Raw genomic sequence first — 25,076 nt, 5'->3', positions numbered from 1 at the left:
GCTGCGAAGGGTGAAGGGTGAGGGAGCCAGCAGCTGCCAAGGGTTCACGTGAGCTTGCAGCATTCCTCCAGAAGCTCCTCTAATCTCGGTGACCTCAGTGGGTGGATGGCAGCCAATTGCCATCACTGCATCCTTAGCAGACCTTGGCTGCAAAGGAGGAACCACTGGGAGTTAAAGGGGGGAAAAAAAAGAAAAGGGAAAGAGAAGAAAAAAAACAACTTGCCTGGCCAGTCTAACTGCATTTGGTTGATCTGATTTCAGGCGTCTGCTAAGACACAGCATGCCTATTTATCATAATCAGCTTAGGGCACAAGGACAGTGTTAACTAGGCTTTACTGGATTAAAACCTGCCAAATAATTCATAGCACCCACCCAACAGTACAAGTGGGCTTGTACACAGTCTCTGTGCTTTGTCTTAAACATTTTAACTGGCATTAAATAAAAGCACCTGCATAAGGTGGAAGCTACAATGGCCCTATTGATCCATCAGCATTATGAGCAAGAAAAGGGCTTGGGAAATAGAGTCTCATGGTTCCAAGTACAGTCAGGTTAACACTGAGCAGAGCTGTAAAAGCACTGAGCACAAAGGCTCTGTTTTGATGTGCTCCTGCCCATTCAAACTGCCCAAGGCTCACTCCAAAATCACCAGCAATATGCCTTAGAATCAACTTTAGGATTTAAACTAGACTGGAATTTGCAGATAAAACTTGGTTAAATCAGCCTGGAAGTGCTAACATAAAAGGATACTTTGAGGGTCTAGGTATAAAAGAATGCAATATCTATTAAGAGTCCCAAAGAGCAAATGTTAACTACAGCAGAGCCACACCAGATGAGCGAGTGAGCAAAAAGTGTGAGCAAAAGGGGAATTTCACTGTTCCTACAAAAGGAAATGTAAAAATAGAAATAATGCTTATAAAAATCCATAAGAGAAATCCCCACAGTGGAGTATAGCTGGAAACCCTCAGTGTCCATGGCAACACCCCTGAGCAAACCCAAGTCTCCCTGCCTTCTGGGCTGTGGATCCTTGCACATATTATAACCTGCCACCTAAGACTGTTTGGAGTGCCTGTAAAGCAGGAGACAGTCAATTTAAATATTTAAGGTGCTTCCTGAGAAGGTGATTACACTATAGAGAATTGCTTCATATTACAGTAAATTTCTGCTGGTCATTTACAAAGGACTCCTTGGATCAATTTAGATAAGTTTCTGACAAGAACCAGCCATTGCTAAGTGCTAGGAATCCTGGCTAAGAAAAAAACCCCAACACCCCCAAATCCAGATGCTTTCCTGCCATGGATATGATCTCATCCGTGGTCCTCAGGGAAGCAGTGTCCAGACCATGAAGTGGAAAGGGCTGCTGCTTTACCAGTGAGTCACTCAGCTGTGCTGGACCCCCTACCCAGCCCTCTCATCACACCTCCACTGGTACAAAGGGCTTTTACCCCCAATTTTCTTCTTGCTGCAGGGTTGTGTGTATTTGACCACAACATCCCAGTGCCCACATGGCAGGACCTGACAAGTTTTTGACTGGCTTGTGAGATGCTCTGCAAGCCCAGCTCCTGTGGCCCTACAGGTTACCTCAAGGCAACTGCTTTGATGAAAGACAAATGCAAACGACATGCCCTGAAAGCTTCAACATAAAAAGGAAGCAAGAACCTCAGTGTTGGAAAACCCACACTGGGGGACAAAGGGAAGTGGGTTGACTTGGGATTTTTACATGTTTGAGGTCAGCAGAGCTGGTATTTGTGCATTGACACATTAGATAATTAAATGCAGGCAGAGTCAGGTGTTGGCTCTAAGCTTCTCCTTCCTCCATTTAAGCCTCCACCTCCAAAAACAGGAGATGACCTTTCATTTCCCAGCAACGACCATATTCTTATTCAAAGGTAGGAGCTGCTTCTCACTGGGGTGGTCAGGGGGTTACTGTAGCTCCTACCCACATCCTGTAACACAATGACTGGTGACTTCCCTCCAGTGGGCCCTGCTCCTTGAGCTACAGAAATCCCTGGATCCTGGCACAGAGAAATGAATGTAGATGAATCAAAGGAAAATGGTGCAAAATGGCAAAACAAACAAACAAACAAACAAACAAAGGCCCAGGAATGTATTAAGCCATTCTAAAGATCTACAGGATGACCAATGACTTCATGGATCAACATCCCTCTTTAGCCAGCTGAGTCCTTAGAGTTGTCAGTGCTGTTTGTCTTCATCCAGGCACATCCCAGCAGGAAGAGTAGGAAGTGGTAAAGGGGAGGATCATAACCAGGCACTAAGCCTGGTATTACTGACTCTGTGAATCCAATCTGCACGTTCCAGACTGAGTCCCTTGGCAAGAGTTGCCAGAAGCCAACTCAAGGACTGAGCCCTGTCACTTGGCTCTCTTTCTTTTCAGTGGGACTGTGTTGTGGCAGATAAATCATATTTACTGCCAACTCCCTGTTTATGCTGCTGCTTAATTTGCACATATGCAATGTACTGAGGTGAAGTGTCCAGCTGCTGCCCCTCAGCAGCAGCCAAGTAGCCTTTGCTGCAGCTGGGAGGAACTGAGGGGAGATGGTGGGGCCAGGCCAGAGCAGGAGGTGGATGGCACCACCCCAAACAAACACTTTTTCTCTCCCACACACTCATGCTGTTACTGGCACATTTATTCCTGCAAGCACTGATCCCTTGTGACTCAAGCAACACAAAACAGACCTCTGGCTCCCCTGCAACACCCACATCCAACAAGAAATTTGGTCCCCGTATTAGGCACCTTTCCAATAAGAAGCTTTCTCCCCCATTCCTCACATTCCCCATTGACACCCCTGCTGCCAGTGTGGCCAGAGGGGTACCATCAGCTAGGGCAGTGCAGCTGCAGAGTCAGGGATGCTGCCGTGTCCAGGAGGACACATCCTGCTCTCCAGCCGGCTCACAGCAGCGGGTCAGAGCCATGTTACACACAGCTCAAGGCAGCTTGCTAAACCTCACCTGGGAGGCTCCCAGGACTTACAACACCGTGATGAGGAGCTGCAGGGCAGTCAGCATGATCTGAATAAACATAAAGGTCTGAACAGGATTTTTTTCCTCTCTTGCTTTCTGGTTACAAATTTCACCCACCCTGCATCTCAGTTTCCTCAGCTGTACCAAAGGGTCAGTGGTGCTCAGAGCACAAGCCACTCTGAGTTGGCAAAGTGCTTCTTGTGGAAAGCTTGAGCACAGCACAGGATATGTGCTGCACCTCAAAAGCAGCACATGATACCTGATGTTCAATATGCATGAAAAATGTCTGGACTTTCTGAAGTGGGGCAGTGAAGTCACACCCTGCCAGTGGATCTCCTGTATGCACTGGTACTGCAGAAGTGTGGGAGGACTCATCACCCAGTCATGCAAGAGGCTGAGGATTGCTATGAATTATCTTTCTCTGTGATGTGGAGGTACTATGGGACTCCAGCTTCTGACCAGACTGGCAGGAAGCCAGATCCTGGATAAACACAGACCCAAAAGACCATTTTTGTCTCAAGGCATTTATAACCTAAGATGCTCAAGGAATCATATATGCAGCAGTGGAGAATCCAAAGAAAGGTGTAGTAATTACATATTGAATGTGGAAAGGACTCTGGGCTACTGCCCAGTCAACTTTGCATACCATGGTGAAGAATTTTGGGGTGATAAAGCTAATGGTAATTTGTAATGCCTATGTAAAATGGATCCAACCTCCTTCCCAGGCTGGGGCTATGCACTCCAGCATTCCCAGGGGTTCAGAATACAAAGCACTAGTCAGCCCTTCTGTAAACCCTGGCTAACATCTACCTCTGTCAGAACATGCTCAGCCAGGCAATCTGCCCTCTCACCATCTCCTCCAGCCTTGAGATGAGTGCTAAGCCATTCTTCCCACCTAAGAGGCTGCTGATAGAGGACATGGGCACCTCAGGAGGATGTTTTACAGCTGCACTGATTGAGCAGCAGTGGCTTTCCCCCAGCCCCAGCACAGCATGAGCTCAGAGAAAACCTCTGTGTAGCAGAGCAGAGTGAACCGAGCTCCTCTCAGCTCACAGACTGAAGCAGATGGAAAAAGATGTGTCCCACATGCCCTCGACAGCTCCTGTTCACACCAGCAGCATGTGAGCCACACTGGCAAACCAGGCAGCTAACTACCAGAAATAAATATATAGAGTAGTGAAACTGTACAGATGGAAAGGTCCTGTTTTATCTGTGGCACTGCCTGGGGTTGTTCCAACACTAGACAGAGATCACTTGTTGTTGGGTTCTTTTTTCTCTCTCAAAAAAAAAAAAAAAATCCTTTAATAACATCCTAAATTAGACTGCAGAGAGGAAGGCTTCAAAATAGGAAAATCCAAACCACTTCTGCTTCTTAGTTGCAGAGGAACTCTTGAAAAAATCTTAGACTTGAAAAAAACCCCATCTCAAAACCAGTGTACTGTCCACTTTTCATACTCTTGTTTGCATGGCATTTCAGGTGCTCAGGCACCAACATCCTCTCCTGAACGTGGCTTTCCCAGGACTGAGTAGGCAAGCTCAAAATCCAGTCAATTACCTATCACTGCTCTGAGCTTTGTAAAATTTCTTACAAGGCAGTGATTCATGAGAATTCTTTCACCTGACGAATAATATTTGCAGAGAGGGTGGACAGGCTGTCAGATGACCAGTGCTTTGTTCCTGAATGTGTTTGTGACTTTGTATAACTTTTATCTACCTGAAAGTAACCCACTTTTTTCCTCTCCATTTCTGTCACCTTTCCCTAGATGTGTTAAACTGTCCCATGCCATCTTCTCCATAATGGGGCTGAGCTGTGGTTCCTGGAAACTACTGTACTGCTTTCCCTTTCCAAATGAAAGGTGGAACACAATTTAATGTCCCTCCTTTTAAAATGTCATAAAGCCTCTTAATTCTCCTCCTTTGAGAGCTGGGTGCTATTTTCATGTCATAAAATAGGTACAGTGAGAGGATACGTCTTTAAAAGTCGTTACTAAAATCAGAGGGATGTGGGTTTGTAATGGCTCAGAAACACTGTATAAGATCACTTGTCTCCAAATGAAGGGACCAAACTTCTCCTAAGCAGAGATTTTAGCAATGCTCCAAATATCTTTTGATCAGAGGAAACTCCTTTCATTAATATCTTTTACAACACAAAAACCTTTTGCTTTTCTTTTGGTGGTAGGGAGAACAAAAGTTATTACAGTTACATAAGCAAGATACCAAAATAACTTTTTTTTTTCCACAAGGAAACATGAGAATTGGAGGCTTTTATTTTTAATACAGAAAGAGCCTCAAACTATCTAACAGAATACTGCATGAAAACAACCACCCTGAGAGAGACCACAGACACTTCTAACCCAGTATCCTGTCTCCAGCAGTTGCCCATAGCAGTTGCCCAAGGGAAAAGTGTGAGGTGGAAGAGGCGGCAAAGCTCCCCCAGCATGCTCTCCCCTTCTGTGCCCAAGGGTTTCCTGAGCCAGAGATGCTGTGCTGATCTCTAACCACCCATGAGGGACTTGTTTTGCTCTGACCCATAACCCTGCAGAGCCTGGGCTGGTGAAATGTGAGATGCAGAAGGGCAGGAGCATGAGAGGCAGCCCTTTGTACCAGCCTCCTGTCCTTGAGATGCTGCAAAGCCTCTGCTGTGATAAACCCCTCTCGTACCTGCCCACCACCTTCTGACATGAGCCAAATCCCAATAAAGCATCTGAGATTTCCCTTCCTGAGGGCCTCCCTTCTCAGCCACTGCCTTCAGTAGGAACAGAAACAGGTCAATACAGAGAAACTACTGAAATTTCCACCCTTCATTAAGGGTGCTTATAATATTGGCTCATCCTGAGTCATGACATAGCTCTACCCAGTAACCCACATATTGTACACAGGATATGTTTGCACTGCAATCAAAGAAATAATTATTGAGATGTTTGCTACAACCAGACGTTATATAATAGCTGTGGCTAGTCTTACTGGCTACATTGGTCACATAATTCAGTATTTCCATGCTGATAACATAAGAGTAACAGGAAACAAACAAGCAAAACCCCCACAGAAATCCAGTCAATAAAAACCTCTCCAAACATGCTTGTACCAATGCTGCTGTTCTGCCTCCCAGTTTCTTCCTGTATATCTCACTAGAGCATCTGGAGCACTAGCTGGGACCACCTTTGACCAGATTTTGAAAATATTTAGGTGCAGAGAGCCAGAGCAGGAGATCTACTCAGGACTTTTAAAGCACTGGACTTTTTAAGATTAAGAAATTGATAGAGTAATTTTAAGCTTGGGTTGAGTTCCCAGATGAGCTGTGCCATTAGGGTGGGATTCCTCTTCTGCCCATGGCTGGCACTTGGGAGTCCCTGTTGTGTAAACTCCTAAACTAAGGTATCTCCAGAGAAGGACTTACTCCTTTTTAAGATGGCAGCTAAGAGGATAATGAAACAGACTTTTTACAGGCGCTTCTCTGCTTTAACTACAGAAGGATTTATACAACTAGTTTAAACCTTGTGTTTGGGTGATTAACAGTAGCTAAGAAGAACTCATTACTAGGTGCCCACAGTTGTGTTTTAGTTGTGATTTAAGTACTGAAGACTTCAGGTTTGCTTTTAAATAGCAGGACTTTGATTTTGAGATTTTTTGGAAACAGTCCTCTAAATATATATATTAACTATGACTGCAGTAAGGGATGGGATGCAGTCTTCTTGTTCCATCTTTTGCCCATCAAAGCATCCTGTGAGAACACCTAGCTGCTAATTTATGGGTATGTTTACAGGCCGACTGCATTTGGTTTTGCCATGTTATTACCACGTTGTACCTGACAGGGTGAGCTGGAAGGTCAGGGCTGCAGATTTGTAAACAGGAACAAAACTGGGAAATCTTGAAGACATCTATAAAGCAGAGTTTTTCCACTCAAAGTTTGATCTATTATTGTAATGAATGTTGCATCCTGCAACAGGAAGATAGAAAAATAACAGGAAGGATTCCAAGAAGAGGAGGACAAACTTGCAGTCAGAGAGAGCTGGGCAAGGAAAGTCTTTGCAAGCTCATCAGCTTTGACAGAAAAATGGCTTTCAGCTCACCCTGCATAATGTAATTTGTTTTCTGTCCAGAGCAATCATTAGGCGAGGTAGTTATCTGGCTCTGCTATGTATTATGCTACAGGTGCAAGGTCTGGAACCCCATATAATTGCTGCATAGATCTAGATGTAGCTTATCATCATTTTTTCCGTTAGCTTTCAAAGGAACAGAAAGAGCTTTGCAGCTGCCCTGGGCTGGGCTGTGCAGCCAGTGTCGCTCTCTCAGCCATCCCCCAGTCAGGGTAAGGAAGCACTGTGGGCTAGCAAGTCCTGAGAAAGGGATGCCCAGCTCACACTGATGGGCAGTGCTGCACCCAGCTGCAAAGACTGCAGCCAGATCCAGTACTTTGAAGAAGAAATAAGAAAGAGATAAGGACCACTCACTAGCTACCCCTCTGAGTATCCATGGGGCACCTTGTCCTTGGGCAACACCACAGCCTCCCTAGCCTCCAGACCCCCTCATAGCTAGAGCCGTGAGGAGACTGATGCCTGGGGAGGACATGGGGTTTGCCCAAGGTCTCACAGAAAGCAGTGGCAGGGCTGGTACTGTGCCTACGTGACGTGACCCCCTGTCCCAGGCTTTAGCCACAAAAACATCACTGTTACGTATTTGGGCTGTCTTGGCAAGGGGAGTTCAGTTTCGTTTAAAAGCTGCTGCGAAAGCCATGCCCTTGAGGATTGTTTTGGCAAGCACATCCCAGGGAGTTGTTTGCTGCAGCCCGTGCAAGGGGCACACGAGCCCGGCGCTCAGCCAGGCTCCCTGGCCGTGTCCCCCCTGTGCCCTGGCACAGCTCACTCTCCACAGCCGTGCCAAATCCTGCCGGATACTGCTTGGGGCAGTGTGTCACGGCGTCCTACTAACCACGGCTCACCTGCCCTGGCAGAGTGACCCACACTGCTCTAATCTGTAAATCGTTCAGCCGAACGCAATCCCCACTGGAACGGCCAGTAATTAACACCGAGCTAACCATGGGTGGAGTGCAGGGTGGAACCTCTGGGCGAGCGAATAAAACCAGGACACTGAAACCAGGCTGGCACCCTTCTAGCAATGTCACCTTTGCAGCCAGCAGCCTGATTTCCCCATCAGGATCCACGGACACCCTGAGGTTGCAGTTGTGACACATTCATGTGAGCTGGACACGCTGACATGCTTGATGTGAAGAAGGGCTGGCACAGTGCAATTCGAAGAGCATGTAAATCACAGAATCATAGAATGGTTTTGGTTGGAAGGGACTCTAAAGTTCATGTAGTTGCAATTCCCTCTTGTCCTATGCTTTACTACAGGTCCTTGTGAAAAGTCCCTCCCCAGCCTCCTTGCAGCCCCTTTAGGTCCTGGAAGGTGATAGAAGTCCTCCCCTGAAGCCTCTTCTCCAGGCGGAACCGCTCCAACTCTCTCAGCCTGTCTTCAGAGGAGGGATGCTCCAGCCCTCTGAGCATTTTTATGGCCTCTTCTGGACCTGCTTTAAGAGGTCCATGTCCTTATTACACTGTGGTGCTCCACCTTTGGCCAGCAGCAGCCTGCCCAGCCAAAAAGGAGAAGCAGGAGAAAGGAACACTTCATACTCAACAGTTTCTCTGGCTCATCTGCTGTTCAGTAGTAAATCAGACATCCACAGGCATTCACAAACAGCTCAGGTATCTGGGAATGCTGAATGCCAATAAATTGATGCTGGTCAGCTTGATGGCCAGGTGTACTGGAAAAAGAGGATCACATTTTATTTTTTAGGTATTCATGCTTGTAGATGCTTTGATATTTAGAGCAGGATTTCCACTGGTAAAGTTTATTTTGTGTTGTCAAATTTAATAATAATAATAATAATAATAATAATAATAATAATAATAATAATAATAATAATAATAATAATAATAATAATAATAATAATAATAAAGAATAATAATAACAACAACAATAATTAGAAGCTCTTTTCACATTAAAAATTACTTTGGATGCAGCTTGGCTGCCAGTTAAGTCTGTCAACAGATGTCGTTTGCAGCAGAATTTTGCCTTGGTTCATGGGTTTCTCTGTCTGAAACATCCACTGCTCTACTGACACCACTGTGGTTTTGTGAGTGGCAGGATCTCGTGCACTTGCTGGTCTAAAAGTAGCGGTGGTTCATCAGTGCTGGCTCTTTCCCCAATGCTACTCCTTGTGCAATACCAGAAGGTTCAATTGTCAATGGAGCAGCTTGTTTTCTCTTCACAAGCCCATATTTTAGGAGTCCCAAAATGCAGGGGATTGGTGAGGGATGCTGGGGGTTTCAATTCAATCTTGAGAGACTGTGAAGAACAGAGATGTCAGAGAAGTCCAGGAGAAATTATCACGTCAGAAGGGTTGTGTTACTGATGCCAAATCTGTGTTTGTGTGCACCAAACTGTCCCCTCTGAATCCAAACCCATGGCGGTGTAGGAAAGCTTGGGTTTATACCATAGGGCACAGAGTTTCCAAAGTCACCGAGTCTTTCCTGGTTGTCTTCTTGTAAAAGGAAGAAAATCTAGCAAATCTCCAAACAGTGTCCTGGAGACTGTAATGCAGCCCTTGACAAAACAAGCAGGGCCTTTCTCTTACCTTGTCTGAAGACTCCAGAGCTATGAGAACATATGAAAATTGACACATTAGCACCTCCATTCACACATGAGAGGTCAGGCTAGTTGGCTACCACCTTCTCAGGACCAGGTCATGCAGAAATAGCCCACACTGTCATCTGGCAAGATTTTTCCCTACTCCCAAATATCCCACTACAATGGCATGAATATTTCTGTGAGGGATGAACTTCTTTGACAGCACTGAGCAAAACTCTGCACTGAAAGCTTGCCCCCAAGCAGGGAACTGCAAATGAGTTATGGGAAGATGGTGATTTTTGAAGTGGGGTGTTGTACCTGTGCCAGGGACAGGCTGTTCCTAGGGCAGCCAACCTGTCTGGTCATTGAAGGCAGGCGTCCTGTCTCTGACAGAAGCCGGTGACAGATGTCAGATGCCTAGGGAAGATGTAAATGACAGGAAAGCCTGTAGTGACACTTCCCCAGAAATACCAGAGGCTTCCTGAACCAAAGATACTATCTCCATATTTAAAATGCATTTTTTCATTCACCACAGTGCGCAAGGCAAACTGTGTGAAAAAGCATGCTCTATTGTTCTACAAACTGCTTTGATTTATAATCTGATTCTCCCTAGTATAATGACTGCTCCCTCATCACCATTCCTGTGCCACCCCAGATGTCACAGGGCCTGGAGACCCCTGCCAGCTGTTTGGAGCTTGTCTGCTTGGTGATTTGTACAGAAGCTGCTCTGGCTCTTTGCCCTTTTGTGTCTCAAATCTGGTACCCTGTGGGAGAGACCCCCCCAAAGGAAGTCAAGGGAGAACCATGGCTGATAATGTCTTGGACCAGGTCACAAAGCAGGAGAAGATACAGCATAGGAGAGGATAGATCAAGGCTTCTCAAACCTTTTTTACTATGGCCATGCACAGTAAATTCTGCATTAGCACCTCAGATTGTTTTTCTATGATGACTATAAATGAGGTCTCTGTTAGTGATGCTCATGAAGGTTCCAAAAAGACCTACCAATTTTCTACCATCATGACTGAAAGTTGGATTAAGTCACAAATTATCTGTCCGAAATGATGAAGCATCCCCCAACAGAGAAGAGCCCTGCCTGCTGCAACCATGATTCAGATGCTGGTAACCATCTTCAGTTTCTTCTGACTTTGCTCAGGCCTTAAAAACATTGAGTCAGCATAACCTCTTACCATCTTTTTTTAGTGCGTGAAGAAACAATTGCTCAGCACCAGAATGATGACACAGAAATCTGCAGCAGAGGATCAAATGTGCAATAATAAATTGATACTGGAACCACCTCCTACAACTGATAGTTGCTTAGTCATTTCTCTCTCCATCTCCTGTGTTCAGTCCCAATGCTGCCACCCCTTCCACAACTCCTGGGACATCCCTAACATGGTCTAAAAACATCCAGCTGTGCTCTCAGGAAACTGGAGACACAGGGAAAACCGTTGTCTTGCTGCTGAGCTTGCTCCTTGTGTAAGTGTTATTTTTAAATCATCGTGCAGAAGGATGAGGTTCCCATCATCCAAGGCTTCTGTGAGACGGGGCTTTACATTTCAGAAGGCAGAAAATGTGGCATGTGCTACTGCTGTTGCTGTGGCAATACCCATGGCTAGTGAATGCTGTAGCCTAAAGTCACATGTTAAATAAACACACAGCTACAACACAAATTAAACTAGCCCAGAGCAGCTGTTATTTAGATTGTGGACATTTTAAAAAATTAAATGTTTTCTTTGCAATATTTCTATGAGGAGGTGGAGTATGCAAAGTCAATCTCAGCTCAAAAGAGACTGATTTATTTGCTCTATCTCCTGCTCTGCACGGCTGGGGGACATGTCACCAACTGATTCACTGAGACCCAGAAAAGTGGGGCTAGTGCTGGCACTGGCACAAAGGATCTCACCTGCTGCCTGTGCTTGTACTCTTGGGGCAGTAAATAAATTTGGGGCACACACAAGTACATGGTTGAGTTTTATGGGTGGGGAGGAAAAGGCTGAGAGAAGGTGCAACAGGCACAGAAGACAGTGCAGAGAACTGGACTGGATCCACTGCCTGTGCTGGTCTCCAGCCCCAGGTGATTCCACACTGTGACTCTCCAGCAAGTGCTGATGTCCATCTCATGGCACAGGCTCCCAGAGCAGGACACTGGTGCTTCCTCTCTACCCTCTTTGGCAGTAAGCCACCTGTGAGCTCCCATTTAATTTTACCATGAAGCATTTGGGTTCACAGGAGATGTGAAATCCCAACATGGCCAGCCAGCTCCTGACCTTTAGGATATGTCTCACTCTTGCTTTGCACATAAAAGATGAAGCCATCAATAATTCTCCCTACAAAGGTCACTGAGTTGAATAGGCACTGCATGAAGTCTGTTGACTAGGTGGCTAAGAGGGAAGTTTTGTACCACTAAGGAAGGGAAATTCTCTTTCACAAGGAAAAAGCATTGGGCTCAAGACCTTACAACCCTTACCCTAACCCTTACCCTTACACTTCCTTCTCCAAGCTCACAGACAGCACTGGCTTCCTGTCACAGCATTACTTGTCTGTCAGCAGCTCTGCTCTCCCTCTCTTGGCATACTCCCATGAGGCCTCTATTCAGCCATCTTATCTTGAATGGCATCCAAAAGCTCTTCCCCCTCCCTTTCCTCTTCCTCTTCCTCTTCCCTTTCCTCTTCCTCTTCCCCTGTATCTTCCCCTTCTCCTTGGCCTGTTCATTTCCAACACCACCTGCTCTCTAGCTTTACATTTCCTCTGCTCAGCACAGGGATTTTAGAGGATGCCACACAGTAAAGATGTCTTTGCAGTTCATGAAATCCCAAACGCACTTCAGGTGTCACAGCCATGCAAGCAGGTGCAAGCAGGGATAAGGCACTAAGAGCCAAACAAGTCAATCACTTGCGTGTGTACGTGTGTGTGTGTGTGAATTGGTTTCCATCTTTACTTTGTGTTTTATAGGGAAAAAGGCAAACACTGCTAATAGTTCCTAAAAAGAGGCCTAATCAAACCTCAGCTTCTCTTCTTCATGCCAGCACAGGCATTAGGCCATCACCCTGTCCTGCCAGTAATTTCTGACTGCCCACGAACCCCTGCTGAAACAGGTTGGGGAGCTTGAGGAGCTAAATCCTCCTCCAGGGTTTTGAACAAGTTTCACAAGATGGTTCAAAGCCTCAGCAGCTGGAACAGTGATACATTGCCATGTGCTACAGATCAAGTGCTAATACTTGTCCAAAATGGATTTGCCAAGATGTGTTCCACATTTGCTGCACCTGTTGCCCCTTTCTCTTGGCATCCTCTCTTCCCTGGGGTTTTATTCTCATAACTTAAGATGTCTGTTTGTGGGGAAGTGGAGCTTGGTTATCCTTATACTTTTTCACCTTACCTTCTTGTTTCATGTTCAAGACACAAGAGCTCAGCACTTTCCAAGAGCAGGGTACATGGTCTGGGAGAAAAAAAAAGCAGGCACAGCCTTCTCTAAGGCTGTTAAGATAACCAGCTGATGAAAAACTTGCTGATTTAACTCTTAAAAAATACAGAGGACACAGTGTATATCTTCTTTGCCATAAGAGATGGTTGTAAATGAATTCACATATTACACAAAACAGGATCACTTGATTTGATATGTCATGTAGTTATCTAGACCAGCTAGTGGGGAGAAATCATAACCAAAATCAAGCTCCTGCTCTGCTGCACAAATGGGATTTCTCTCCCCAGGTTCAAGTTCACACATTCAATTCCAGTTCTGACATTTTTTCTACATACTCAGAGTTGGTGTATTAAATGAGATGTCTTTCCTGCCTAACATATATGAACTCCAAGAAGTTTACACTTGCAGGAAGAGAAGAATAAAGTTTGCACTGTACCTAAGCAGCTATTCTTTCAAGCATATGCTCTCAGACAGGTTGGAACCCAGGTCCTCTCCTGTGCTGCCTAAGAAAGTCTGTTTTCTGACCTCAGTTTTTCTCCTAGAACACGAAAAGGTATCTGATGCTTTGTCCAAAATGCCCATAAGCTGCTCAAAACTGCCTGGGATCCTAGGTACTTAGATTAACTTGGAGAGTCTGGTACCTTAAACCATAGGTAGTCACTTAAGAACAGCTTAAAAACCAAAGGCACACACGTGAGGTGATGAAGATTGTCCATGGCCAAGAAAGGATCTAAACCCAGGGCTCTAGTTAATCATAGAATCTTAGAATGGTTTGGATTGAAAGAGACCTTAAAGATTCTCTAGTTCCAAGTCTCCTGCCATGGTCAGGGACACCTTTCACCAGACTAGGCTGCTCAAAGACCCCCATCCAACCTGGCTTTGAGCAATTCCAGGGATGGGGCATCCATGCTAGGGATGGGGCATGCCCAACTTTGAAAGTAGCTGGTTTGTGCCTCCATTTCCCAAGCTATGGGGTGAAAAGGGCTCCCCTCTCTTACAGGCATGAGGCAAAAGTAACCATGTTTAGATATTGCAGTGATGTATAAAGGACCATGGGCTGGGAGCAGTAACAGGAATCATCAATAAGAAATTAAAGTTACTTTTAATAGTAAAATAAGCCACGGTAAAAGCAGGGTGAAATTTCTTCAAAGTTCAATTGCATCAAAGCCTGAATTTCAATAAGGGTTGTGATAGAAACATCATGGTGATATTTTGTTTTGGCAGCTAGCAGTGAAATGGAAACTGAACTTGCTCCCACATCGCAGTTGAAGGCCAGTGGACTCAGTGTGACCTTCTGTAAGGTATAAAGTTTAATACATCAGTCACTGTTTCCTCTCAAGCCTTGCAGCTTAAAATTGACTGAAGTGCAACCTCCAGAGTCTCAGCTTAACCGGCTGCAGGAGATGCTACCAGTGGTCCCAAAGGTCAAGCCCTTTCTGTACGAGTGAGGAGGTCTGGCTCAAGTCACGGCAATTGTCACTGGAGGTGGAGGAGGAGGCGACCACCTCTGTTTCCAGAGGAAGTGGCACGCTGGGGTGGCAGCCCGTCCCACATCAGCGCCTCCGTCGGCCTTGCCCGGGAGGGGCGGGGGAGGCCCGGCAGCCCGGGAGGGGCCGGAGCAGCGCGGCTGCGGCGGGACAGGCCCCGCTGGCCGGACCCTGCGGCCCCCGGGAGCAGCGCGGCTGCGGCGGGACAGGCCCCGCTGGCCCTGCGGCCCCGGGAGCAGCGCGGCTGCGGCGGGACAGGCCCCGCTGGCCCTGCGGCCCCGGGAGCAGCGCGGCTGCGGCGGGACAGGCCCCGCTGGCCGGACCCTGCGGCCCCCGGGAGCAGCGCGGCTGCGGCGGGACAGGCCCCGCTGGCCGGACCCTGCGGCCCCCGGGAGCAGCGCGGCTGCGGCGGGACAGGCCCCGCTGGCCCTGCGGCCCCGGGAGCAGCGCGGCTGCGGCGGGACAGGCCCCGCTGGCCCTGCGGCCCCGGGAGCAGCCGCGCTGCGGCGGCGTGGGGCCGAGTGCCGCCGCTGCAGCGGGAAAGGGGTCTGTACAACGCGGCTGAAGTCACCACTGAAAGAGCGAGGCTGAGAAATCCTGCTCCCTTTCCCTTCAGCTCAGTATCCCCCCGTGCCGTCTCACTCCCCCCTCTTTGCTTCCCGCATCCCAAAATCATTTCCTCTAGTGCGACCAGTGCAAGAAGTGGTGGAACTGTGCTCTGGAGCTGATCCAGGTTCGTGCACACTGAAAACCACCCAAGCCCAAACCACAGCCTGTTTTATTTCAGCAGGGCTATTTTCAACCCCAATGGCACAACAGAGGGTGAAATGACACGTCATGATGGAGTTGCTGCGGCCAAAAGCGTGAAATGCTCTTCCTCCTCCCATCTCTGCTTGTCCCTGTTCCCATTCTCACTCCTGGGAGACGTTCCCATTGCCTTCTTCGTGTTCATGTTGGGAGAGCTACTGCAATTTCTGTGTGGTTATTGTGTAGGACCTTTTTAGTCTAGAAATGTCCCTCTAAGACAGTGGTACTGCTTGCTTTCTTTTCCTGCTGTAAAACATTGTTTAGTAACTTTAATTTAAAGGTCTCATCTGCATTTGAGATGCATAAACTGGAACCAAATTTCCTACATAACTCAGAGAATTTCACCAAGCAGTTAATAGCAAAAAAGAAGATATAGGATACAAATTACTATGGCTTTGAAGAACTCCAGTTTGCTCTTTCTTCTAAACACTAAGATACAGATTTCAAAGTGTCTGAACAGTGCCATGGCAGCATGCTTACCCCCCTACTGAAGAGCAGTGCTGCACAAGATTTGCTGTTCTGCAAGTGCTTTGATGCAAAACAAGAATATGTTGAGGAGCAACATCTTATAAGTGCCAGATATCAATACCAAACACAACTGTCCAGGCAGGACCCTGCTTGAATTCTCTACTGGGGTGCCCATTTGCCAGAGTCATACTTTGATCATCTGTTGTCTCAGTAGTGTTTCCTTCATGCACCCGTACTAATTGTCTTTAAGGTCTGCAATGGCCTTTGCTAACCTAGCTACTGCCCAGATGTCTTGGAGGCAGACTGCATCACATAAAATGCCACAAAGCCCCCTCAAAAATCTCATTTAAAATCATCTAAAAGCCTAGTACAAGCATGAAGCCTTCCTAGGAATCCCTTCAGGACAGCAATCCTCAGGAGGATTACACTAACCCACTTACTCAGCTATACTAGACCATGGTACAGTGCTGTGCTAATCCTCATCCAGAGATAAACAACTCATGCCATGGGAACGATGTGATGCAAGTGCTCTGGCAAAATGCAGTAAAAAAATGCTGCCAATGCATTATGAAGCCCAGTTGTGGATCCATCCTACAGATGCTTCTCAGGCAGAGCTGCTAACTAGAGTGATTGATTTACAGTTGAACAAGCTGCAGTCAGGCACCCACAGAAGACCAGCTCAGGAGCTCCCTGATCTATGTTCATGGCCAGCATTCACAGCACGAGTCTTTTGCTGCTGCCCCTTCTCAGCCTGTGACAGACTGAGTCCCAGTTATGATGTCCCAAGCAGAGCTGCCCAGGCACTGTAGCAGTACAGACTCTTCTCATCAGAGTGGGGCCAAGTCATTCTGCTGCCCCAGACACACTTGAAAAATCTCACCCTCATTTTAATATTAAAAAAAAATTTCAGTTTTGTAGGGGAGGGTTTGCTGGTATTTCAGAAATGTGAAGTGACCTGCTTTGTGATCTTGTAACTAGGGAGCAGACAAGAGCTCATTAGAAAATAGGAAAGGGTTTCCAGGGAGTTGCACAATTCCCACCTAACTCCTGTGGGCTTTTGCATTACAATTCAGAAGCTTAAATGAGGCTTCTACCACAGATCTTGTGATATAAGGTGTCTTCCAGGAAGCCCATCTTCTCCAGAGTTTGAGCAAGACTGAGACCCTCAGGAGTTAACACCAACAGTAAAAGCACAGGTTTCTACTTCACAGACTGAAAAATATGGGCAATAAGAAGCCTCAAAATTCAGACAAGGCCACCTATCAAAAACAACCACCCTGAAATCTCAGCTTTTGTTGGTTTTGAAGGGTGTAGCTAAGGGCTTTTTATTGCTTGAACTTTGACCCCCAAGCACAGTGATTACTAATCAGCTTCAATGCTACCTTGGGAAAGAAAAAATAAATGATTGTCTCATGTGGGATAAATTTAGCATGTATATCTAAAGGTAATGCTTCCTGGTCTGTATATTGGAAGGCCAGGAGCAGCCACAGAATTAACGTAGCCTTTCTGGTCAAGTTGTGGTTGAGGTATACAGCCCATAGCAGACCAGAGAGTCTGTCTCCTCACACTGACATCAGCATTTTGCCTGAGCAGGAGTAAGAGGGCTCTTTCTCAGGCAGTGGCATCTCCTCTGGGGAAATCCCATCCATCTGTGCCTTTTCCTTGCGGCATGTTGGGTTTTGCTTTACAGTCTTCCCATCAGCTGGGAGCCAGCAATTTATTAGACCCAGGTTGGTACCTTTCAGCTGGGCATAAGGCAGATTGACAAATAATTAAATATGCTTTGTAGTAGATGTTTTGTGGTAGAATTCACAGCCTCCTTTCTTCCTCTTGTCTCAGCATTTTGTATGGAAAAAAAAAAAAGCTGTCAGAGATCTGGTCACTCTATCCAGCATGTACAGATCTTTTCTGTTGCAATATTGCTACATTTCATTGACTCAGAGGCTCTGGAAGAACATGATGCCTAAAATATTTTTACTTGGTGCAACAGAAATAAATACTGCAGTTGTAGACAGCTTTTTTTTTTCAAGTTCACTATCAGTCGGATGTACTTTTTGCTAGGGATTTTTTTTTCTCTTAAGGGAACTATAAAAGAAAGAGAAAAACGCCTGTTAAATAAACTTTACCATCCAACTGTTACATTGTCTGTGATTTCTGCTGTGACAAAGCCACAGTGGGCTGGTTACAAACTCCATTATAAAGAGACAATTGTAAAGAGTCACCTTGGAAGTAATTAATCTTATCTAGGTCCTTAATTGTAAATTCATGAAATGATAATAAGCTAAGCTTGAGGGTGTTTCATTTGCTGTTGAATACTGGTAATAGGATAGGATTTGCGACACCTTACTGATCTGTGTTTACAGAACTGCCACCGAGCAGACCAGCTTAAGGGAAGGACCACACTTCCTTTAATTAGAGATATGCCAACTACCCTCTGATGGCCTGACAACAGGGAGGAAGGGAGAGAACTTGCTCCCTTTGATTCAGAGATATGGGCTGTGCACAAGTCTTCATTTCATTAAAGGCAGAAGATTTGCAGTCAATATCCTCCTCTTTGATATTCTTCCTCAAGAATTTGTGGAGGGAGCAGAGCAGACCAAGGTGCCAACTCCTCCCTAGCCCTGGCCACCCCTGGCTGTGTTTGTCCAGAAGGGCACTGGACAGGGAATTAATGACTTTTTTTCCTCACAGCATTACTTCTCCCAGCTCAGTTTCCCAGTGTGATTAATTTTCCAGCCACAAAAATGCTAATGCAGGCTCGAAGGAGGGAATGAGACCACAGCAGCTCTGACTTGTAACTGCTCAAAGATGCTGTGATGCTGCAAGTCCCACTGCTGTGCCTATGAAGGCTGTGCCTGTTTCAGATGTGCCACGACAGCGGTGAGGAGCTCTTCAGCAGGAAGGGAATTGTCTTGCACGCACGGGTGAGCCAAGCACACTGAGAGGAGCCCCCAAATACAAACCAGAAGCCATCGTTACTCTGACTGCAATGGGGAGAGAGGCTGGCGGTCATTTCCAGCTGGAGAGTGCGGGGGCTTGCAGTGTAAGTCCATTCATACACGCACACTCTCTCCCCCTCTCTCTCTCTCCTCTCCCTCTCCCAAGAAAGTAAATGCCACATCTTTTGTATTTCTTAAAATATCCTTTGTTAGCGTAATGAGGCCATTGACAGTAATCTCAAGTCAGCATCCTATCGCCAATTCTGGCAATTCAGCAGCATCCTCAGTACTCCAAGGAATTGGCAAACACAAGCGGTGCGGAAAACACAAACATCAATGTGCAAAACAAACACATTTGATGTATCAGAACAGCAACAAAGAGCCTCTAGAGACTGCAGGGCAAGCACCTATTTGCTGGGGAGAGCAAACCCAGGGGACATAATGAGCTGGTGAGGCACGATTCAGCTTCTTGGGATTCAGAAGGTAATTAAACAAGGCAAAAGTCAGCAGAATAGCATATTACACCATGACTTTGTTAAAGTCACCAGCACTCACCCCCATTGAGGAATCTTCTTTTTCCCTCTACCCACAATCCCAGCACATTTTATTACCAAAACCCAGGGTCACTTCACATAAATGGAGAAGTTAATCTTAAAACTTATTCAAAATGCAACTTGGAATCTTTGAGTTTCTCTGTGGGAAACATATAGAGGAAATAAAAGAAAATCATGTAAGAAGAAGGTTAGTCAGACAGTGAAATGAAATGAAACTACTGCAAAACTTCATGGATTTTTATGTCTGGGAGAACCCAAAGCAACATTCTGGTATCATGCCAGCACAGGCAGCACAAAACCCCCCCACCATATGGTTCAATCTGTACATATCTGCCACAAGCTCTACTGAAACTGGGTCTGATACCTGGTGCCAACACAGCTCTGTCCTGAGCTCAAAAAAAGTGTTTATTTTAACAATCAATAAAAGAAAAACCTACATTTGATTGCCATAATCTACTGATTGGGATATAGCTGACTCTGAAGAGTATGCAGGGCTAAAAGGTTGCTTTCAATCTCACACAGTTATATCCTTCCACATTTTAAGGTACTTGGAGTTTTGCTAGGAGACTGTGTTCCCTCTCATTTGCTTTTTCATTTTCATTCATAGCTAAATATCATCTGTGTGACTGACAGTGGACAAACCCCACTGCTATGAGAAGCAGTGATGGCATTTCCAGGCAGGCAGGGTACCGGGGCAGTGCAGCAGCATGTTGCCTTTACTGCAGTCACCAGAGGGTTTGGAGATCTTTCCAGAATGACGCAGGACAGGGAACAGCAGGCATGCCCATGCTGCTCTGCAAGACCAGCACCACATGGCCCAATACATCATCCCAGATGAGGCCAGACCCCCTTTGCAAGCTTACATTTCCAGAAAATGGAAAAGATCAAAGCTGTGGGAGTACTTTTAAATATAGAGAGGACTGCCTCACTCTGTTCTGCTGCATGAGAGAGGGACTTTGTTGGAGAATTAATTGCTTTTATGTCAAGAGAGTAACTTCCACTGCCTCCACCCCATTTCCAGCTATGCTGACCTTCATTACACCTTGACTCTTTCAGGCCATCTGGCTATAAATTAGGACAGACATGTTACACCCTTTCCTTCTCCTGTAAAGCACGTGAACATCTCAGCAGTGCTATTGGCACATAAAAGCTTTTGTCCTCTCTGTTTCCCTCCCTAGATAATGAGCCATCCATTAAGCAGGCAGATGCAGTTCTAGCTGGTGATATATTATGTAATTTTGTGGGTGAATAACAGACAGAACAGAAGATGGCAGGAAAGAAAAGCCAAACAGGCAGAATGTCCAGAGTCCCAAAGGCTGTAATATCAGCAGTGCTCTTCCCTTTGTTACAGCCTCACTGTTGGAGCCTGCAAGAAAAGGTTTGCTCCCCACGAGTCCCAAGCACCTGTACTGTACTAGACTAACTTTAAATAAGCCTCAAAGTCCAGTCTATCCCACCAGTGTCAAGTTCCTGCATCAACCAGTCCAGTCATAGGCCTCTCCTCTGGGAGTCCAGAGGAACAGGATTTTGTCTGAGATTTGTGTCTCATCAGTCCCCCACTCTTAACTTCCAGCCAATTTGTATCTTCCCACTTAGTTGATTTCTTTGGTATAATGTCCACTGGTTTTGTGTGCTGTTCCTTAGCTTGTACCTATATCCACTAACAGACCCACCCAACAGACCCACCATTCTCCACCCAAAACTCAAGCGACAATTCTTTTCCAGGCAGTAAATATTGCAGAGGCAGTCTTCTGAGCAGGAAAACAGGAATCTTGGTGTCAGATGGGGAACAAGTGTATAAAAAAAGAAGTTAAAGCATTTTTCAGACCTCAAGAAGTATGGGTAGAACAAACAGTCACAAGTTTGTGATCCCAAAAATTGCTTTGCCTCAGTGCAGCTCTGTGATTTGTCCTAGATGTGGGTGCAAATTGACCTGGAGTCTTCCCAGCCTTCTGATGTGAATGGCAAGTTTGGCCTTGAGATGAAAAGTTTTTGAGTTAAGTTTTGGGCAAACTGCTCCTGATCTTCTAGCTTTGTTGTTTTTCTCTGGTTACTCACCCATCCCTACCCTAAAGCTGACATAAGCTTGGCTCACAGACCTCTCCTGTGGGATCCACTGGGAGCTGTGAGCCCTGCACACACACATTACATCTTACCTAATGAATAATTACCAGGGGACTGGGACACTTCATTCTCCTGATAACAGCATTCACCTCAGGGAACGAAATAACGTTTCGAGGCTGGACACAAATGCACGTAATACGAAGATGTAATGGTTTGCCCCACACGACAGGTATTGCAAAGCCCAGACACAACACCATGAAACAGGTAGGAGAAAAAGTGCCCTATGGGGATAGGCTCTGTAACCTGAGAATATGCAGCCAAACTTGGCGGCAGAGCTACAGACACTTTTCTTCTTTGTACCTATTTCTTGATAGTTTAACTACAGTATTTTTCTTTTTACTAGTTGAGTGTAAACCAAAGTTCAGGGTGGGGAGCTATGTTTGCACAGGCATTGCTGGAGCAATAAAGGTCACCCAGATTTTCAGACAGAAACTGGAAATCCAGCATGGACCTCCTCTCCAGCCAGGGGCTACATCTCAGCCCCCAGCCCCAAGAAAATAGGTGTTCTCCTGGGATACTCCCTCCAGAGAGTTGTTACACTGCTTCCTCTTCTGCAGCAAAACATGAACATCTGCCCATTACATAGCCACAGACAGCCTTTATATCAAATGTGGCTGCATCTCCCTAGTCTCATTTTTATTTCAGGCTGGTGAAAAAAACACTTGGCTGATTGCACTGGACTCTACTTACCCACATGCCAGAGCTATGAAATCTCTCTTTGCCCCCACCCAACCAACCAGCCAGTGCCTGTGCACTGGGATGTACTGGGCTCAGCCTGGGGCTGGAGGGGCAGTTTTTTTCCTACTGTTCACTCCCACATTAGCCTCTCAGACAAAAATGCAGAGAAAAGACTGCCAAGTGGAAGAGGTCAGGGAGGCAGGCGCGCACTTGTATAACCGGATTTGCAGTGACACTTCTCACCCACAGGCCAGCACGCTGCTGCTGGTGATGCAGGGCTGGTTTCCCTCCTGCCAAACAAACCCAGACTTGCATTCAGTAACATACTGTACTCTTTGCTTCTAATTTCTTGCATGGCTGACTCATTTGCCCACCGTGTTACAAGGGAATTTGAGTCCAAAATGTGAAAGAGCTCTCATGCAGGAGGCAGAATGATACTGGGGAAAATAATATAGGATCCTGTAAATAAAGACTACATGAGGAAGCATTCAGAAAAGGTGCTAAATTAATGTTATGGAAAACTTTAAATTTGGATGCAATTTAAATAGGTACATAGAATACAGAAGTGAATACATTTTCCAACCTCTAAAAGGGATAGTCTATAAATAGATTTTAAATCTATTAAAGGGTCTTTTAAGACCCAGTAAAACATTCAGCAAATACATCAAATTATATTTCTTCCTCAGACTCACCACCAAATGGCTACAGCCTTACCCCAATTTTTTCCTCTTTGAAAAACAATAGGGAACAAACTGGTTTATCTTACTGTACCTGCTGCAAATACCTTTATGGCAAGGTAATTGCTAGGAGCACTGTGTTGAACAATTCATTACTTTGTTACAGAAACATTTGTCATGCCCTTTGGAGATAGCAGAAGAGAATTCTCCCATGACCTTTGAAAAATGAAATCAGTGGCATTACTCAGAAGCCAAATTCAAAGTTTAAAAACAGATTTAAGAAGGGTTTCCCATGCCTCCTGAAAAAGAGACAAACTGCACTTTCACCGGGAGCCTAGCTAGATTATTCCAGTCCTTTTAGACCATTAATGATTTGTGCTTAATGAGCACTTGGAGCAGTGATTCACTGATGAAAGCGCTGCAGGGCTCCCTGTCCTGTGCACAACTCTGTTCTCGTCATCACAGCAGTACAGGACATAACACCATGGGCTGCCTGCACTGGAGAGAAGATCATGAGCTCGATTGTGTGCTACAAACAAAGGGAGAGCCATTATCAGACGCTGCCTTGCCAGGCTGCATGAAAAACCGCCTCTGCAAATTGCATAATGCCCCTGGATATTCCCAGCAGTGCTGTGGCAGGCCCACGGGGCTGGCGCTTGGACAGGGAGGAAGCCGGATCTCCTCCCTCCCACCTTCCCTCCCAGCATGGGAAAGCTCAGGAGAGCTCTTGTGTAGTCAAAAAACCCCCACTTATCTCCTGGGAAAGAGCTGTGCTGCTCTGGGGTGACGTCTGACGCACAGCGTTGTGGTCAGGGATCAGAGGGAAGTCGGCATGGTGGGAGCCTTGGGAAGCACCTAGAGGATAACAGGAGGGGTGGCACACCTGTTCTCCTTGAGTGTGTATCACATCTCCGTCCCTCATCCTGTGCTTGTCCTGCTCATGAGACAGTGCATCCCAGTCATTACAGCGGGAAAGCATCCAAAGGGCAGGAGAATGCTGTAAACACAAAGCCTGTCTGTGCTGCAGAGCCCACCTCACACAGTGTGGAAGAGCTTCAGTTTAACAACATAGAGACGCTGGTGTGATCCTTTGTTCCTCGCTGTTCCTGGGCCCGGTGAGTACCTGTGCCTGCACCAAGGAGGGACAGGACGAACGGCACAGCTGGGGCAGAGGGAAAGGGCTGCTCCATCACCTGAGAGGTACTGTGAAAATGCAGCGTGAGGGTGAAATCTCCACGGAGCACGAAATTCCCACTGGAACAGCAAATGGTGAGAATCCCAGCCGTTGTTCAGTGGGAAAGATTTCACCATGAGTAAATGTGACCATGATAAGCAGCATGTGTGACGTACCCAACTTCATTTCCCTTGCCTGAGAATCCATATGCTTGGAATGCCACCCCTTCCACCTCCTCCTCCTCCGCCTCCTCCTCCACTCTTGCTGGTGGCACCAGGGATTTACAAGGCAGGAGGGAGCATTTCCTAATATTGGTTGGGTGTAACTTTCCAGCATGACTGATTGTGCTATTAACTGTGGCAAGGGGAAGAGCACAAGTGAGCAGCATGGGAGAGCACTTCAAAACCCGGAGATAAATGATAAGTGATATTAAATAGTTCTATGTATGCAAAATAAATGTTTGAAGTTTGCACGACTGTTGTTATAGACATTGCTGGGTTTATCAGAAAAGAGGAAAGTTATAGAGAAAAGTGAAGCATATGTAGAAAAAAAAAAAGAGATCTGTGTAAATTAGACAGAAAGGATCTGGGACTTAATGGAGTCAGAGTTAAAAAAGACTTTAAAATTAAAGACAGGGTAAGGGAGAGGTGGAAGAATTCACAGTTTGGTTGAAGCTCTCAAGCCTCTCTTAAGAAAAAGGATAGGACAGAAGGTATTGGAGATAAGTAGAAACAGAAAAAACAGGTCTCTGTAAATAAAGCCCTAATTAAGTAATATGCACATGCACACACACACACACACACACACACACACACACACACACAAAGCACACAAAAATTTGCTGCTAGTCTTCAACCACTCTTAAAACCATTTTGGTACAAATGGCAGTGATCTGAAAATAAGACATGGTGAACTAGAATGCTGTCATTCAATTAAGTATCTGGGCAATCTATGTATCTGAAAAACTTTCTAGAGAAAACTAATTAGTAAAATACTATTATACCAGGGTGAAACAGTATAAATGTCAGAACAATTCATGCCAGAGAGAGAAAGATAAAAGTGACTCAGGTTCTCAGAAGAGCTACATAGATTGAATATCAAGCTAAATGTTTGGCTTTAAAAAGAGAAATCACATAGAAGT

The sequence above is a fragment of the Motacilla alba genome, chromosome 6 (genome assembly GCF_015832195.1).
Source record: "Motacilla alba alba isolate MOTALB_02 chromosome 6, Motacilla_alba_V1.0_pri, whole genome shotgun sequence".
Lineage (NCBI taxonomy): Eukaryota > Metazoa > Chordata > Aves > Passeriformes > Motacillidae > Motacilla > Motacilla alba.
Note: the sequence above shows the minus strand (reverse complement) of the source record.